Here is a 17,535-nt window from a genome sequence, read left to right as displayed (position 1 = left end):
CGATAATGTTAATTTTAGGGTGAACCATTTCTACAACCAGCCAGACTTTCTTGGTCAACCAGCATCAGACTAGCACATACCAGCCTGTAAAGTCATCGATGTGAGTGCATATGTCGTGTTTACACCACGGCCCGTGCTGCAGAGCGCGTGCTGTTGTTCAGCGCACATGCCGTGTGACGTAGTCCCGCCCCCTGCGCTGGGCCCCGGGTGTTCGTTCTATCAGTGATCATCCGGCCCACTCATGACTCAGCAACCTCCAAACAAACTAACATCACTTCCTCTCTGGCCATCTTTCTCTCTCCCCATCACTCTCCCCTTCCTCATCCTTCACATGCATGCATGTTAAATTCCCGTTCTTGTTATACCTCCCTCGTGCTTTCTTTTCATCCTGACTGCCCTATTTCTCCATCTTTAAACCCCCACATACCCAAACAGCCACTGCATTGTTTTCTCACTTTAACCCATTTCCTGTTTCACACCATAAGCTTATTCATTTTCCTAGCTTGTCTTTTCCCCTCTCCATATAGTTTGCACCTTGTAGCCTTTACTACCCTGATAAAGCTCTTTCTGGCATTACAGTAGTCTGATAGTAGTATGATGTAATTTATTTACATATATTATTATTTTAAAAAATTACATACACATATATACACAGAATGGCAGCAACTCAATGCATTTAGGCATGGTCAAGACGATCTGCTGAAATCAAACTGAGCATCAGAATGGGGAAGAAAGGTGATGTAAGTGACTTTGAATGTAGCATGGTTGTTTGTGCCAGACAGGCTGGTCTGAGTATTTTAAAAACTGCTGATCTACTAAGATTTTCACACACAAACCATCAGATAATGGCAAGAAAAAGTAAAAATATCCAGTGAGTAGGGCTGTACGATTAATCGAAAAATAATCGAAACCGAAATTCAGAACCTCTAACCGACATATTTTTCCCATGTCGTTATTTCGGTTTTAGTCACGTGACTCCGCCCCGTCAGTCACATCAAGTGCAGTTTGCAGGCACACAGTAGGTGTTTCTCAATGTCAAGGATCCTTCCTCTGCAGGACTGGTCCTTCCAAGTCACTTCCTTCAGAGGCGAGGCGAGGCTCCTCTTTAGCATTCGGAGAACACGTAAATGGAACAGGCTAGCAAGTGCACGTCAGCCTCATTACGTCAGTGAAAAGGTCCGTTAGCCATCAATAACGTAATTTGTATTTTAATATCAATACGGTTGTAATTTGTACTGGCATTTAAAAGTGAAACTTTACTTATATTTACTACGGTTATAACAAATGTTTGGTAACGTAAATACTTACACTTGAAAGCATATTGCCCCGTTAACACTCCGACTCCGCCAACGTCCGATATTTTGTATTTTTTGAACAAGATAGCAAAGCTGCGCGCATAGGATTGTGGGTGATTTGAGAACGCTAAGTGCGCGAATTCTACTTGTAAGCATCCTTTCCTGTATATGGCATATTTTTCCGAATGAAGTACTCAGACCTTGGTTAAAATTCCGAAGATCCTCGACATTGGAACAGGCCTTCGACGGACGTCGATGACGTAGCATCCTCGGAATTCTGGCTTCCGAGGATCCTTCCTTGACATTGAGAAACGCCTAGAGAGATGCAGGAGCAGTTATCTTTGTTTATAGACGCCCAGGATCACTATAGTAACTGCATGTTTTACACAGTTTATACAGGTAAGTTAATTGCCGCTCTTATTGCCTACGCGCTGCTACACACACACACACACACACACAGACGGCGCGCGCAATCCCCGAAGCCAGATCGTTTTCACTTTCGTCCTCATAAAGTTTGTCAAGTAAATGAGTTTAAAGGCTTACCAGTATGAACATTTAAAGCGAGTGTGCACTATTCAAAAACAACAATACGGAAAACTTCTCCGTTCAGTGCTCAGCTTTTTCTGTGACACAGAGATCCGAGCCGTGTCGCGTCTCTGACAACGCGCGCGCCCTGAAGGCAGACCTCTATCACCTGCGTTCTCACAAAGCTTTGTCATTTGTAGGCCCGCCAGTTTGAACATTAAAGCAATTAATTTTAGACTATCAGATGTGTATTATGTTGAACTAATGCCTGATACATTGTGACAAACAAACACTCAGACAGAAGCTCGCACATCACGTGAAGATCGCGCGCAGAAACGCAGTGTCAACGCTGTCCTGTGACTAAAGTAAAGTCACTAAAGTAGCTTAGAAACTCAACCGGTATAGGCATACATTTGCATACCTTTGAAGTAAGTACAAACCACAGCTTCATAATGAATAGAGACGGTATGAGTAATTCACACACACACTCTCATTAATGCATTCAAATAAATGTAATGTAGGCCTACTGTGCTAATTTATCTGATGTACAACAAGCAGAAATCTATCCCATAGACAATAACTGCTGAAAGTGAACCGTTTCCTTCAAGTATTTTAAAATCACAAAGAAATGCACTTTTTCATTAGAAAAAAAAATTCCACCTTTAATAGTAGACAATATTTACAGTAAAAACCTTATCAGGAACTTACTCAAAAACCTTATCAGGAACTTACTCAAAAACCTTATGAGGGCAAAAAATGGAAAGCCAAAAACAAGCAAAAGAATCGCTCATTGATCGTAATTGAGGTTTTTATTTTTGGTCAAATCGTTACAGCTCTACCAGTGAGCGGCAGTTCTGTGGGCAAAAATGTCTTGTTGATGCCTTAGGTCAGACGAGAATGTCCTGACTGGTTTCAGCTGACAGAAAGGCAACAGTAACTCAAATAACCACTTGTTACAACTGAGATCTGCAGAAAAGCATCTCTGAACACACAACACATCCAACCTTGAAGCAGATGAGCTACAGCCGCAGAAGACACACCAGTGACTAGGGCTGCACAATATATCGAAATTATCGAAATATCGCAAATGTACATATTGCAATATGCATATCGCAAGGGCACGCAATATCTGAATGATTTTAATAGGCTACTTCAACATTGTGAAAATTGTACGTTTTAGGTCGATGCATATATCAGAGAATAGACTGGGCACACGACTGTTACTTATGTGACTTGCAAACACAATAACTTGCGGAAAACAATGCCTTGCAGTCTCGCGACTTGCGCTGTCTGCTGTCTGACACACACACAACCAAACGTGCGCACAAGCCGTCTCTCTGAAAGCGTGTGACCCCTTCAGTTCTGTTTCGTGCCTTGTTACACACTCAAACTGTCAAATACACACACAGTTATGTCAATATCAATGACTTGATGAGTATCCACTGAAAATTGGTGCTATATAGCACTTAATATTAAAAAGGTTCCCCTATGATTACGAGCCAAGAACCATTTTTGGTGCCATATAGAACCTTTTCTTTTAGAGTGTGTAAACATAGTCGGTTATGCTTTAGGTGAACAATATCAGTTGGGGAAAGAAACCAAATGCGTGTCAATCCGTCCATTAGGTCTTAAAGTGACAGCCTGCTAATAGCCTACCCTACAGTAAACCTGCTAATACAGTAAACCTGCTAATACAGTAAACCTGCTAATACAGTAAACCTGCCGCTGTCTGTCAAACAACAAGAGAAAAAGAGAAATTCACTCAGTGCTCTTGGCTGAATAACCGTTGTAGCTTTATTATGCATCAGTATATATTTAATTAGTGTGAAGACTACCGTTCTAATTTTTTAATAACAAAGATAAATTAAAATAACAAAAATAATCATCCACCCCTAGTTCAGGTGTCTTAGTTTACCTGTAGGCTACAGTTCACACTGGCTCACCAACATTGGACAATTGAAGATTGGAAAAATGTTGCCTGGTCTATAGTAGGGTCAGAATTTGGTGTAAACAACATGAAAGCATTGATCCATCCCGTGTAATGATGTGAGGGATGTTTTCTTGGCACACTTTGGGCCCCTTAGTACCAACTGAGCATCGTTTAAACGCCACAGCCGTTCTGAGTATTGTTGACCATGTCCTTCCCTTTATGACCACAGTGATCCTCGTCTGATGGCTATTTCCAGCAGGATACCGCACCATGTCACAATGCTCAAATCATCTTAAACTGGTTTCCTGAACATGATAATGTGTTCACTAAACTCAAACAGCCTACAGTCACCAGATCTCAATCCAATAGAGCACCTTTGGGATGTGGTGGAAGATTCTCATCATAGATGTGCAGCCGACAAATCTGCATCAACTGTGTGATGCCATCATGTCAATATGGACCAAAATCTTGATGAATCTTTGCCATGAAAAATTAGGGCCGTTCTGAAGTCAAAAGTGGTCAAACCCGGTACTAGCAAGGTGTACCAAATAAAGTGGCCGGTGAGTGTATAATAATAACACTAAAAAAAGAATATAATATATATATTTTGCATATTGCATTTAAAAAGGCAAAAAAGTTTAACTTCATGTAACTTGAGCACCACGTTTTTAGAACGCTGAGTCATGAGCAAGAGGCTGCAAAAGAAGCAGGTACAAGGGTCAAAGACGTCCGTCTAGTGTTGTTTACATAGAAAACAATGGAAAAGCAGTGCAGTGGAATGCAAAAAAGTCTTGCATCTGTACAAATGAGTCTTCTTCACACTACAAGACTTGAGTTAAAATCAAACGACTCTAAATCAGCATTCAAAAACCAATGTATACTATCTAGCAAACACCTGAATGTGAACTGTGAGAGTCACAACCATGATTGGCTGATGTGGTTGTTTGCCACGGCATTGCTACATGGTTGCTAAAGTGTCCTGTTTGTTTTTAGTTGTTGCAATGTAGTTACTATGGTGTTTTAAAGGGCCTTGCTAGGTTAAATCTAATCATGCAATGCCTACTACCGTTAACGTTACCTAAAAATACTTGCTAGAATTTCATAAACTCAACTTCCAGAACAAAAGTAAACATGGGGATAGTTAAAGTATGTGAAAAATCATACATTTTACCAAGATTTGCAACTTTACTCTTATAATGTGGAGAAGACAAACAATAGTATCAATTTCACTGTAATCGTTATGCACAAAGCCATGCATTGTTTTAATCAAAAATGAGGTTTTTTTAGCTTTACGTCAAAAAAAAAAAAAGATTCAAGCTGCTATTATTAAATCTGAGATGATGTCTGTGTAAGTTTAGTTTAACAGATATTATGGACTGAAGGAACCTCTACAAATCAACTGCTCGATTAACACTGACCAAATCGAACCCACACAGTTCAGAATCACCATTTAAGACAAAGACTTCTTCAACTTGGTGCACTGGTGTAACTTCCGTGCTTTGTATTCCAATTCGACTTTAAGTCCATTACATTTGCAACCTCTAATTCCCCGGCTGGGGTCTTTGGAAGCTCACACACAGCGCGTTTCCTGTACTGTAGGGTCGTGATAATAAAAGCAGTGCTCAGATGATACCGAATCTCAGAAACTGATTTCATACACGCAATTTTGCTGAATCAGAGAAATCGCAAACCTCATGCCAGCTTCCTCCTTGTGACTTGATGAGCGTGCAACCAACACGGAACCAACTCTTCGCACAAGCATGAGCACTTCTTTATAATGAGACACAAAAATAAAGAGTGCGGGAAGCAGACAGGCAGTGGGCTTATTCACAGAGACAGGAAACCCTGCCCTGCCTTAGTGACCACTTACTTATTCTCACACACACACACAGACACACAAACTTTGTTCGAAGTTTTATGTGTGACAGGTATGGTAGCTAAAGCAAAAACTTAAAGGTCCCATGGCATGGCATTTTTCTATTATTTTATAATGTTTCCTGAGGTGTACTTATATTGTTAGTATGACGTTTACATCATAAAATGTCATAATTTAGAAATAAAAGGCATTTTTTTCTATACTGCTGTTTGCCCTGTGGCTGAATGCCCTGCTTCAAGAGGCGTGTCTGCTGTGAGACTTCAGTAAAAACGCCCACTGTTGTGATTGGCTGACATCTTTGCATTTTAAATGAGCGGAGGGGGCGTGGTTTAACGAGGTCTACGAGGCACGAGCAGGCAAGAGCTGCTGCCAGAGAGACGGATGGACCTGAGTGAGTTCACTTCACATCAGTTCTCAGCATGTCTGAACTGTTGTAGTTACAGCATATACTTCAGGTTATTAGTCTATTTCTAGTCGGAGGGGCTGTCACTCATGTCAGAAAGTTAGTAACTTTAGTAAATTATGGATCAGCGCTGACTGGAGACGCGAACTGTTTAGAACGATTCAGTCCGATTTGGTGAACTGATTCGGTTCACTAAAAAGAACTGGTTCAAAAGAATGATTCGTTCGCGAACTGGACATCACGGAGACGGAGCTCAGCGATTGCTAACAAAGTTATTTATAGTAACTACTGAGTTATGAGAGCGCTGTCAGTCAGCGCGAGTTTATTGTGTTTGTATCTGAGAGTTCTGAATAAACACGAGTCCCAGTCACACCGAGTCGTCTTCATCATTATTACCAACTTTGTAACACATGCAAAGTACCATTACAGCTGTCGAGATGAACGAGTTAAAAGTAAGTGTTGATAATAGCATTATTTTTCAAATAAAATAAAAGCGTCAGTGACGCGCGTTGAGTACACAGCGCAAACAAAGACACAACAGCAGTAATCGAATGTAATCCAGTTTATTGTGGGGCTAGGCTGGCTAGCCCGAATATGCTCACGCTTACCCCCCTTCTGCTTAATCTCACGCCGCGTTTGCTGCCTCCGCTGTGGGTCAGATGCAGTACTGGGGGTCGGGGATGATGAAGGCCGACCGGTCAGCCCGAGCCTCGGCGTGTGTAAGGTTTATCTAAGGATGTGTCTCTGCCGATGTTGAGCAGAAACTCCCGACTGTATGCACATTCTAGAACCGATAGACGCGACGAGGACGTACAAAAACACTGACTCACAAGATAGAAAACACCGTTCTGTCTGGAGAGAGAGAAGCCGCATTGTGTGCACGAATAATAAATAATTAGCTACACATCAGAAATCACTGATCACAGATCAGAAGGAACTGAAAAAAGACTTCTGTTTTCATTTGTACATCCAAACACTGAGAAACTGCCAGCATTCACTCGTTCACAAGGAATGATCTCTCGAGCGTTTGCATGGGCGAGGCAGATTCTCTGGGCGGAGGAAAGGGAGGGAACCGTTCCTGCTTGGACGTCAAACCAGGAGACTTCAGGATTGGCTCGTCTGGCCTGTCATTTTCTCAAAGGCAGAGAAAGACAGCCAGAACTCAGGTTTACACCGATCAACATTTCTATCCACTTGGGGAGAATATTCAGGCAAGGGGAACTCATATTAATGTTGAAAAACCTCATAAAATGAAAATTTCATGCCATGGGACCTTTAAGATGTCAAGGAGGGGACGACATGACATCACAGGACGAAATTGCCATATGTTTACATATTTAACACATTCATTTAATACAAATAAATGATTACAAGAAATAACAAGAAAACATTTGCTCAATTAATAATGCCTCCCCAATTCATGCATCTCCATAATAAAGTATATCCATCCCTTCCAAAACTGACCATCGGAGCAATTCACGTTTGAAGAACCAACTTCATCGTTTTGCAAGTCTGAACACAACTAACCTCACCAAACTTAAAACGAGTCTCGTCACATTCTTGCAAATGCAAAACCAAACCAAATGCAACAGAGCGAGACACGATTTTCAGAAGTCCCCCCTGTAGTCAATAACTTTATCCCTTAAAACTCATCTTTGATCACCAAACGGTGAATTTTTTTTTTATTCATGCCTTAAAATAGCTTGAATGTAACTCTACACCCTTGCTTCATTTATTTATTAAACGCCGATCAATGAATATGCAAATCAGCCCTGCCTCCACTCACTCATACAGGCTCGTCTACAAGTCGATGTATCAGAATGGTAATGCGTTTTATGCATCGCTCTCTACAGCGTCGGACACGTAACGGTAATTGATATGACTAGCCTTTTACTTGATTACGTTATCAAACAGCTAATAATGTGTTGCTAATGTTACACAAACCATGTTCCCGTTAGCCATCTTAGAGTCAGACAGCTGCTGTCTAAAAATCAGCATCTTTAGAAATGCTTTGAACAACTTATCCAAATCAATCGATATTGAATCGAATTATCGGAATCGGAATCGAATCGCAAGCTTATAAATAGAAAATCTGTGCCAATGCTGTTGGGCTATTGTATGGAAGCTTGTTTCCGCCACATAATAAAAAAGGTAAAGGGTAATTGTGACTTTTTATCTCACAATTCTGTCTTTTTTTCAGAATTGCGTTGTATAAAGTCACAATTGCGTGTTTCCCCCCCCACAATTGCGAGTTTATATCTTGCAATTCTGACGTTATAACGTTATACGGTTATAAAGTCAAAATTGTGAGATAATCTCTCAACTCTGAGGAAAAAAGTCAGAATTACGAGACATAAACTCACAATTGCGTGTTATAAAGTCAGAATTGCGAGATATAGCCTAAACTCGCAATTGTGAGAAATAAAGTCAGAATTGTAAGTTTATATCGTGCAATTGCGACTATAATCACGCAACTGTGATGTAAACTCACAATTGTGAGATAAAAAGTCGCAATTCTCTTTTAAAATGTTTTATTCTGTGGCGGAAACAAGCTTCCATACTATTGATGACTTCTGAGGAGGACAGAAAATCTGAAGGAGATTGATCTATTCATTTGGCTAGAAGTTCATTAAAAAGACATTTTCAAAAGCTGAAGGGATTTCTTTGTTTATTAGTTAGAATAGGTATAACTTAATATTGTAACTAATTGCAAAAGGCAAATAATCGATCAAATAATCACAGAAAACAAACACTATACTGACTTCTAAAGACACTTTTTCTAATATCTATTCAGTGATTATTTAGTCTACCGCTACCACAATAATGTCAAGCCTAATTGTGCTTTTTTCACATTAAATGTTGATATATGCGATTAATTGTGATCCATTTGATTATTTCATCAGCATATCATGTTAATTTTTTTTTTGTTTTTTTACAATTTAAGTAATCAACATGGAAGGAATGGCTTGCAAACAGCCAGAGCAGCAGGATACAAAAAAGAAGGGGCTCTTGGGATTGTTTTCCCCTTTGCCATATGTGTGTGTTCATGTCACATTTCCGGTGAGCTAGCTGGTCACATGGTCCAGACATTGTTTATGCCCACCATTTCATGCATTCGTACACATTGTGCTCAGAAATACAGGAAAACACATACATATACACACACACACACACACACACACACACACACACACACACACACACACACACACACACACACACACACACACACACACACACACACACACACACACACACACACACACATATATATATATATATATATTTTTTTTTTTTTTTAATAATTAATTTCAGAGTAGTTTAAAAAGATAAAATAAAATATATATATTTTTTTTAATGATTTGCACTTTATTGATTTTCTCTAGGAGCTATATCATATTTACCATGACCATTACTTTCATCTCACCACATGCTTGCTACTACTGTGGATTACAGAAATGCCAAACTTTTCCCCATTTATCAAAATAAACATCAATCTTCCCATGCAGACTATAGGAGAGTTTTTCGAGGGCTGTCACATGCCCTAGAATCCGAAAGCCACTCAAAAAAATGGAGGCCTTGCGTAAGATTTCCAGCTTTTCACAATCACACTCTATGAAAGCTTGTTGCCACTGAATAAAAAAATTAATCTCATAATTCTGAATTTTTTCTCACAATTGCGAGTTTACATCTCGCAATTCTGACTTTATTTTTTAGAATTGTATGATAAAAAGTCGCAATTGTGAGTTATAAAGTCAAAATTGTGAGATTAAAACGTGCAATTCTGAAAAAATTCATAACTGGACTTTATAACTCACAACTGCGAGTTTATATCTTGCAATTCTGAGAACAAAAGGTCAGAATTGCAAGATGTAAGTTCGTGAGATAAATTGTGAGATAAAAAGTCGCAATTATCTTTAAAAAAAAAAAAAAAAATCTGTGGCAGAAACAAGCTTCCATGCAGCCCTGTATCCACTGTGATTCAGGTTTTTTTTTAACATGACTTAAAGGGAGGGTCACCAAGAATGTGATATCTGTGATATCTTTAAAATATAATCATGCACCTATATCCAAAAATACTGGCCTTCTGAGCATTGTCATAAGACATGTAATAGGTTGCCCTCCTCTCTCTGGCCTCGCCAACATTCAGGATTATCCTTAAAACCCGTTCTAAACCGCAAAATATTACATTTTCTAATAGAATAGAAGTGACGTTTGCCTGTGCAAAAGTCACAGACAAAATTCTAGGTTGTTGCCATGCAGTTGCTAGGTGGTTACTAGGGAGTTCTGAGTGGTTGCTTGCTGGCCCAAAAAAAACAAAAACAAGTGCCCAACCCCAAGTCTCTATAAACGCATTCACTACAAGCATTCTACCAGCACGGTTCAGCACTCCGAGCTGAGAACGGTTTGTAATTGTGCCGTGCTGAACCAAGCTCTAATGGAACTGAAACCATTCATTACCATTCGTAGAACCATTTGGTCCAATGGTGGAAAAGCGGCTTATTGTATTCTGGGACCGGATTCACAAAACATTCTTTTAGGGTTAGTTCACCCAAACCCGTAAGACATTCGTTTATATTCGGAAAACAAATGAAGATATTATTGATGAAATCCAAGTGATTTCTGAACCAGCCATAGGCAGCGACGTCATTGCAACTTTCAAGGCCCAGAAAAGTAGTAAAGACATCGTTAAAATAGTCCATGTAACTCCAGTGGTTCAACCTCAATGTTATGACACGACAAGAATACTTTTTTATTCTGATGTAGAACCTGAAAATGCTGTACTGTGTTTACTTTGAACAGCATAGGAGAATGACGTGGAAGAGAAGAGATTGCTAAAATAAAGTCGTTATTTTTGTTTGCAGGTTCTTTGTGGCAAGCTTAATGCGAGCGCTTGAGTGGGGATAATAATAGCCTATTATATCTGTAGCTTACTCATTACGGTAATATATTAATATTATGTAAACGCTCAGGTTTAGAATTCTCTCATATTTATGTAATTAAATTAATTAAAGTGCTTAGTCAACGAATGGCTTAAATGAACAACTACTATTATATAAAAACCTTTAGTCGGGGACAGCCCTACTTATTTCACATATTTTTGAACCAACATGTCACAATGTGCATTCTGGGATGAGCGAGCAGTGTTTGGTGCAGAATGGGTGTGTTAGGGGGGGCCCAACCTCATATTCTTTCATAGGGCCCAAAATCGCTAGAGGCGCTCCTGGTTTCAGTTCCACTTGAGCTTGGTCACCGAGCACCAAAAACAAACAGCAGCCGCCTTTTACAGTTCCTCCTGAACCAAAACAACAAGCTTCCGCTGCGTTCATGCCATGTCATTACCGTAATTGAACTATCGGTAAGCCCCGCCCCCCCTTAGTTACTGTTGCTAACTCGGACAAACAAGCGGAGTTGCTAACTGTCTTACAATGACAGTTGTCAGTGTGAAACCCTTATCCCAAGATGTTTTTGGACAAGAATGAAGCGGACCCCCTCTGATTGATGGCCAAACTTTACTGATGGTTTATGAAGTTTATTACATCGTTTTTCACAGCATAAGAAGTGCGCGTATTAACGTCTCATTCACAAACTCTCTCTCTCCGTTGCATTATCATTAACATACACAGCAAATTATACAAAAACACTCACGGTGAACAAACATATACAGACCGTATGCCTTTTCGGGGGTGCTAATAAACTGTAAACTTTGTATCTGCAAAACAACTGCTAACGTTAGCTCTCCCTTTCACTACCCGCAGTCTATAATACCCATCAAAATAGGAGTCGCTCTTTAGTAAGACAGATAATGCAGACCTTAAACATATCTAAACTCACAGAAATATCAAAAATATATACAAAAACAAATAAATCACTAAAAAAATCGGTGACTTGTAGACCTTCGTTTATGTGTTTTTGACCAACACTGTTAACATTACATGACGTGAGAACAGTTCGGTTTGTATGTTAGCAGGGACTTACTAACTTTAATCATAACTTAATGAGAGTATAACAACCATAAACTCCTCTCAGGATACCTGGAATCAGTGTTACAGTATCCCAGGCACATCGTTTTACCATTTTTGTAGCATAAACACCATCAAACCGATGAGAGCTGCGGATTTTCCAATGTTTCTCTATGGCGCTGAAACCTAAAGATGTCTGAGTTCCGGTTGCCGTGCAACTGATACTCAACAGCCATTGGCTCATCTGCGTTCGACGGGAGGGGCTTACGATAGGTCAATTACAAGATGGCAACCTGTGACGTACGTAAACTGTTCAAGTCCTCCGACTCGGATTGATGCTTTTCTATGTCAACACTATCAACACTGAAATTAATCTGCAGCAGTCAGGCAGTACAAGTCAAATGTTTATATGTTCATGATTATGTGCTTTGAGATCTGTGGTAGTTTAACGCTGTCTCTCGTGAAGCTTTGCAGACTCTGCTGTGCAGTTCATGTGTTTTGAAGGAGGCGTGGCTTTGGAGACGCTCTGAAGGGAGGGTGGGATCTATGCTTTCAAAGCTAGCCTGCTATTGCAAGCCTCTCCAAAATTACCTACCCTACCTTTAATATTTCGTATTCAACACAGACATTAAAGGGTTAGTTCACCCAAAAATGAAAATTCTGTCATTAATTACTTACCCTCATGTTGTTCGACACCCGTAAGACCTCCGTTCATCTTCGGAACAGAAATGAAGATATTTTAGTTGAAATCTGATGGCTCTGAAAGGCCTCCATTGGCACAATGCACTTTACACTCTCAAGACCCTTAAAAGGTACTAAAGACGTCGTTACAAAGTCCATCTCACTACAGTGGTTCTAAAATAACAAAAATAACGAGAATAGTTTTTGAACCCTAAATAACGACTTACATAGTGATGACGATTTCAAAACAAGCCATCATGAAGCTTCGAAGCGTTATGAATCAGTGAGTCGAATCAGCAGTTTGAATCGCCAAATTTCAGCAGTTTGGCGGTTTGACACGCGATCCGAATCATGATTCGATTTTTTGCGCACAAAAACTATTCTCGCCGATTCATAAAGTTATTTTAGAACCACTGTAGTGAGATGGACTTTGTAACGACATCTTTAGTACCTTTTAAGAGTCTTGAGAGTGAACCGTGCATTGTGCCAATGGAGGCCTTTCAGAGCCATCAGATTTAAACTAAAATATCTTCATTTCTGTTCTGAAGATGAACGGAGGTCTTACGGGTGTCGAACGACATGAGGGTAAGTAATTAATTTTTGGGTGAACTAACCCTTTAACTAAATATTTGAGTTTTCTTAAGAAGATTTTCATGAATTCGGGCCCTGTTCCCTAGATATGGCTCAGGTTCCTCCTTCCATGTAAGTTTTATAGTCCACCATGAACTATTTTTTAATTCTGATTTCCTAGAATTGAGTTGAGGTTCATAGCACAACATTTTTGAACAAACTCCTGATTCTAAGTGTGACCAATAGTGGCGGGGGGGGGGCAGGAGTGCTTTAGCACAGAGCACTAATTATACACTTTGTGGGAGGCGTTCCAAAGTGTGCCTTCAAATGAGCAAAAACACATTTCAACACCTCAATGGCACTCGGCGATGTCTGTGCATCTGCTAGACAAATATTATGTGTCTCCAGACACACAATGACAGCATTCTTGACTCGACTGCAAGCAAGATACAATGAAACCTTGTAATTTCCCCCCCCTGTCCTGTTTGCACAAGCCCATTCAATAGTGGTTCTTTCTCTCCCTGACACTAGCGTGCACAAAAACCAGACAGAAGCACTCAAAACACACGCAATCAAAAGAACGGCTTTATGAGGCTGCACGACCTGAGGAGGCTGATCAAAAGGAAGTGCATGTACACACATGCACACACACACACTCACAAGTAGCACGCTGCTTTGAGCATTTAGGGCTCCTTCGACCATATCGCGCAGTCACATCTCGACACACTGTTCCCCCGTGTAGGGGTGGGAGTTCGGGGCCAGCGAGTGTGGGAACGGGGGATTCTTGAGACGAACGCATGATGCAACAGAATCCCCTGTTCTGAATGTGAGCATGCACGTGCTGGCATCAGTGCTTCTCTATGCTCTGTCATACATTTAAAAGATTTCTGATGTGCTCTGAGATATGTAAATTCGTATCTATATAGAGACGCACAGAAAACCAAAACTGTACTGATGCATGTTATAAATATCACAACCACCCAAGGTCAAAGTTTAACACTCCCTATACGAGAGAAATAAGCATTTTGTAGGAATAAACATTAGTAAATGTGACGCGATGCATGTTCAATTTGTTATTTATTCATCTGCTGCTTGACTCAATCAGGTCTTTTAAAGGAAGCCGAATGGCTCCATTGTCACAAGGACACAAATATATTTTGAGGGCTGTAAGAAATATTTTCAGAAAGTTAATACGGCAGGCCAGGAGTGGTAAACAGTTTGTTTTGGACCCTGATCACACCAATAAAATATAAAGCACAGTAAAAAGTCCTAAATAATCGGCTAATGAAACTCATATTTACATTTGGCATCAAAATTAGTGCGACTGAGGTCTTTCTGACTTTCTCTTTCCATTAAGCCTTAATTCGATTGACCAATTTTACACAAATAGTTTTTTTTGTTGTTGTCATGTTCGCAAGGTAAAGCTAATAAATGTAGGCCTATTAGTTTTGTTTCTATTATTTCGGTATAATAACCTAGTTATATCTCAGATGAACCCACCTGTAAACAAAATAATAACATCTGTGGTGGCTCCTACTGACTGTGTTAATAGATAATGCACAATTATAAAAAAATTATAATATAAATTATAATAATAAATTATATTATATATATACACACATATACATACACACACACACACACACACACACGTATATGTGTAATATATATTATATATATAATATATATATATATGTGTGTGTGTATATATATACATATATATGTGTGTGTATATATATACATATATATATATATACGTAAATGTGTGTGTGTGTGTGTGTGTGTGTGTGTATATATATATATATATATATATATATATATATATATATATATATATATATATATATATATATATATATATATATATATATATATACATATAGCAGGAAACTCTTAATAGTCATTTCACCACTGCAAGAACAAAATCGGTACATAAAAAGTCAAATTTAGATTCCAAGGTCAAACAACATGACCTAAGAGGAGTCACACACTCAGTAGATGCTACCTAAATACTTCACAATTTACGATTTGTATTCCAGCTGCAGGGCTATAACATCTGCCTGACATAAACATCACAAACTGATCCAGATGCCAGATGATGAAAGCATATTTGGCCATGAACTCATCTGCATACACATGTTCACGAGCGCACTTCACATGTGTATGCAAATGAGTTCATGGCATACATTATTATTAAAACACATCATAAACTAAAGTGCAGGCAGGGTTTCCCCGGTCGCTTGTTCAAGATAATGAAAAGCACATCTGGCATAAACTCATTGGTATATACACATGCACATTTCTCATGTGTATGCAAGTGAGCTCATGCCATATTATTGTTAATAATAAAATACATCATAAACTAAAGTAAAAGCGGCTTCCATAAATTAATTTGTACACACGAGCCATATACAGTATGCAAATGAGCTCGTGTTACATTATTATAATTAGTACATATACATTAATATTATTCATAATAATAATGTGTACGTTGTGTAACAGAAAAATACGTAATAACCGGCCCTAATTCGATGCCATTAAGAAACTTGTAAGCGGGTGTGAACGCATGAGCACGTGCAGTTTAATATGGTCATCATTTTGCGATTCTTTCTTTAATTGCACATTTGAAATGACGCAAATTCTAAGAAAACGTACGTAATTCACATATCGCTCGGCACGCGCTGTGAAACTGCGTGATCCCTTTAAACTTTCTTCTGCGCCTCGCGTGCGAGTGTCACGTTCATTATAACTTTGCAATAAACTTTGAGAGGGAAGATAGCAGCGCATTACCTCAAGAGCCAATACATCAAACTTTCATAATAATTACTGCGGTGTACATAACTGTCGCAGAGCAGAAACGGGAGACCCCCCACCCCCCCCCTCTCGACTCAAACTCTCACGTTCTGCGTTATCTGCACTGACCAAGAAACTTCTGGCCCAAAGTGTCGGGATATATATCACGGACGGTTAATAGTTTGCAGAATCCCTTTAAACGTCTTAACTTACAACAAGAGAGAGCTATGATAATGATTAAACATGACTTGCCTGCCAGCCGTGGTGTCCGTTACTTTCTCTGTCATGTTGGATGCGCGCAACAACAGTCCTGCGTAAACTTTCAGGAAGGAAAAAAAACTTTCCATGGACACAGCGACAACAAGCGACGAAAAATCCTTGATGTGGCGAGACACAGAGTTTCCGGCAAAATAAAAGCCCCGCTCCGTGTGCTAACGCTGCGTTCCAGACAGATCGGACCTCCTTCTATGAAATAACGTCTGGAACGCCACTCAAAATCGGACGGTCGGAGTGTGAACTCGGGGTACATCGATTAACCCCGACCTCAGCAACTTTTTTTTCAAGACGTCTGCAAGTCCTTCTTCCAAACATAGATGTATATACATAGGAGCTATGTCAGCGGCTGCTATACCTAAATCCATCCGCCATATTGGAGCGGTCAAAGCCGGTCCATGATGAACACCCAAGAGTAGGTTTGAGTGTCTGCAACCGTAATAGATGCATGTATAAATATCTATACAAAATATTTTTATGATTTTGCTTAACTAACACAACACAAGAAGACGAAGGTGTCAGCGAACAAAACATTAAAACATTAATAAAAGTAAAAACATTAAAAGCACCGTTGTAAAAAAATATGTAATATCGAGTTAATACACAAACAAACACAAACCAACACATTCTCACCTGTGAAAAGTTATCCAATTTCTTCAGCTTCATTGATTCTTACTGTGAGTCACGACATGTTGACCGTTGCAAGATGGCGGGCTCGCCGACGTGTCTGGATTGGCCGAATGTGTCATCTACGTACGTACTGTACAAATCTATACTTCAAATTAACGTAAACATAAAAACAAACTTTAACATTTATATAATATGCCTTTGTTTTTTTTCTTTCGATTTTATGTGTTTTTATTCTCTTTTATTTGACACAAAAACACAATATCGTTGTGTGACTGTGGCGACATCATGTGGTCAACGTGAACGGGAGGTCAGATTGCCTGGAACTCACTGAGGTCTGGAGTGGGACATTTCATTTGAGATAATCCCATGTTCAACCTTGTCTGGAACGCGGCATCAGCCATTCATGTAGTTTTTGTAACCTTCTCATACACTTAATCACTATATATATATATATATATATATATAATATTCATGATATTTCAAAACAAGGAAATTATGTATAAAAGTGGTTTATTTTGAGAAACATTCAAGAGGTTCTTGATTTATCAAGATCTTGATATATACATAGGGACAAGGGTGATAAAAAGGAATATAAC

At 39.3% G+C, this 17,535-nt stretch overlaps 1 protein-coding gene across 1 annotated transcript in view; it reads right to left on the bottom strand.

The window, feature by feature from the left end:
• Positions 1 to 16,383, bottom strand: part of sh2b3 (SH2B adaptor protein 3) — a 74,203-nt gene extending 57,820 nt beyond the window's left edge. Inside the window, exon 1 of the mRNA XM_079815653.1 lies at positions 16,289 to 16,383. The gene's annotated coding sequence lies outside the window, so the exon portion shown is untranslated. The remainder of the gene's footprint in view (positions 1 to 16,288) is intronic.
• Positions 16,384 to 17,535: the final 1,152 nt, after the last annotated feature.

The sequence above is a fragment of the Gobio gobio genome (assembly GCF_949357685.1).
Source record: "Gobio gobio genome assembly, chromosome: 4".
NCBI lineage: Eukaryota > Metazoa > Chordata > Actinopteri > Cypriniformes > Gobionidae > Gobio > Gobio gobio.
This window is presented reverse-complemented; position numbering and strand designations above follow the sequence as displayed.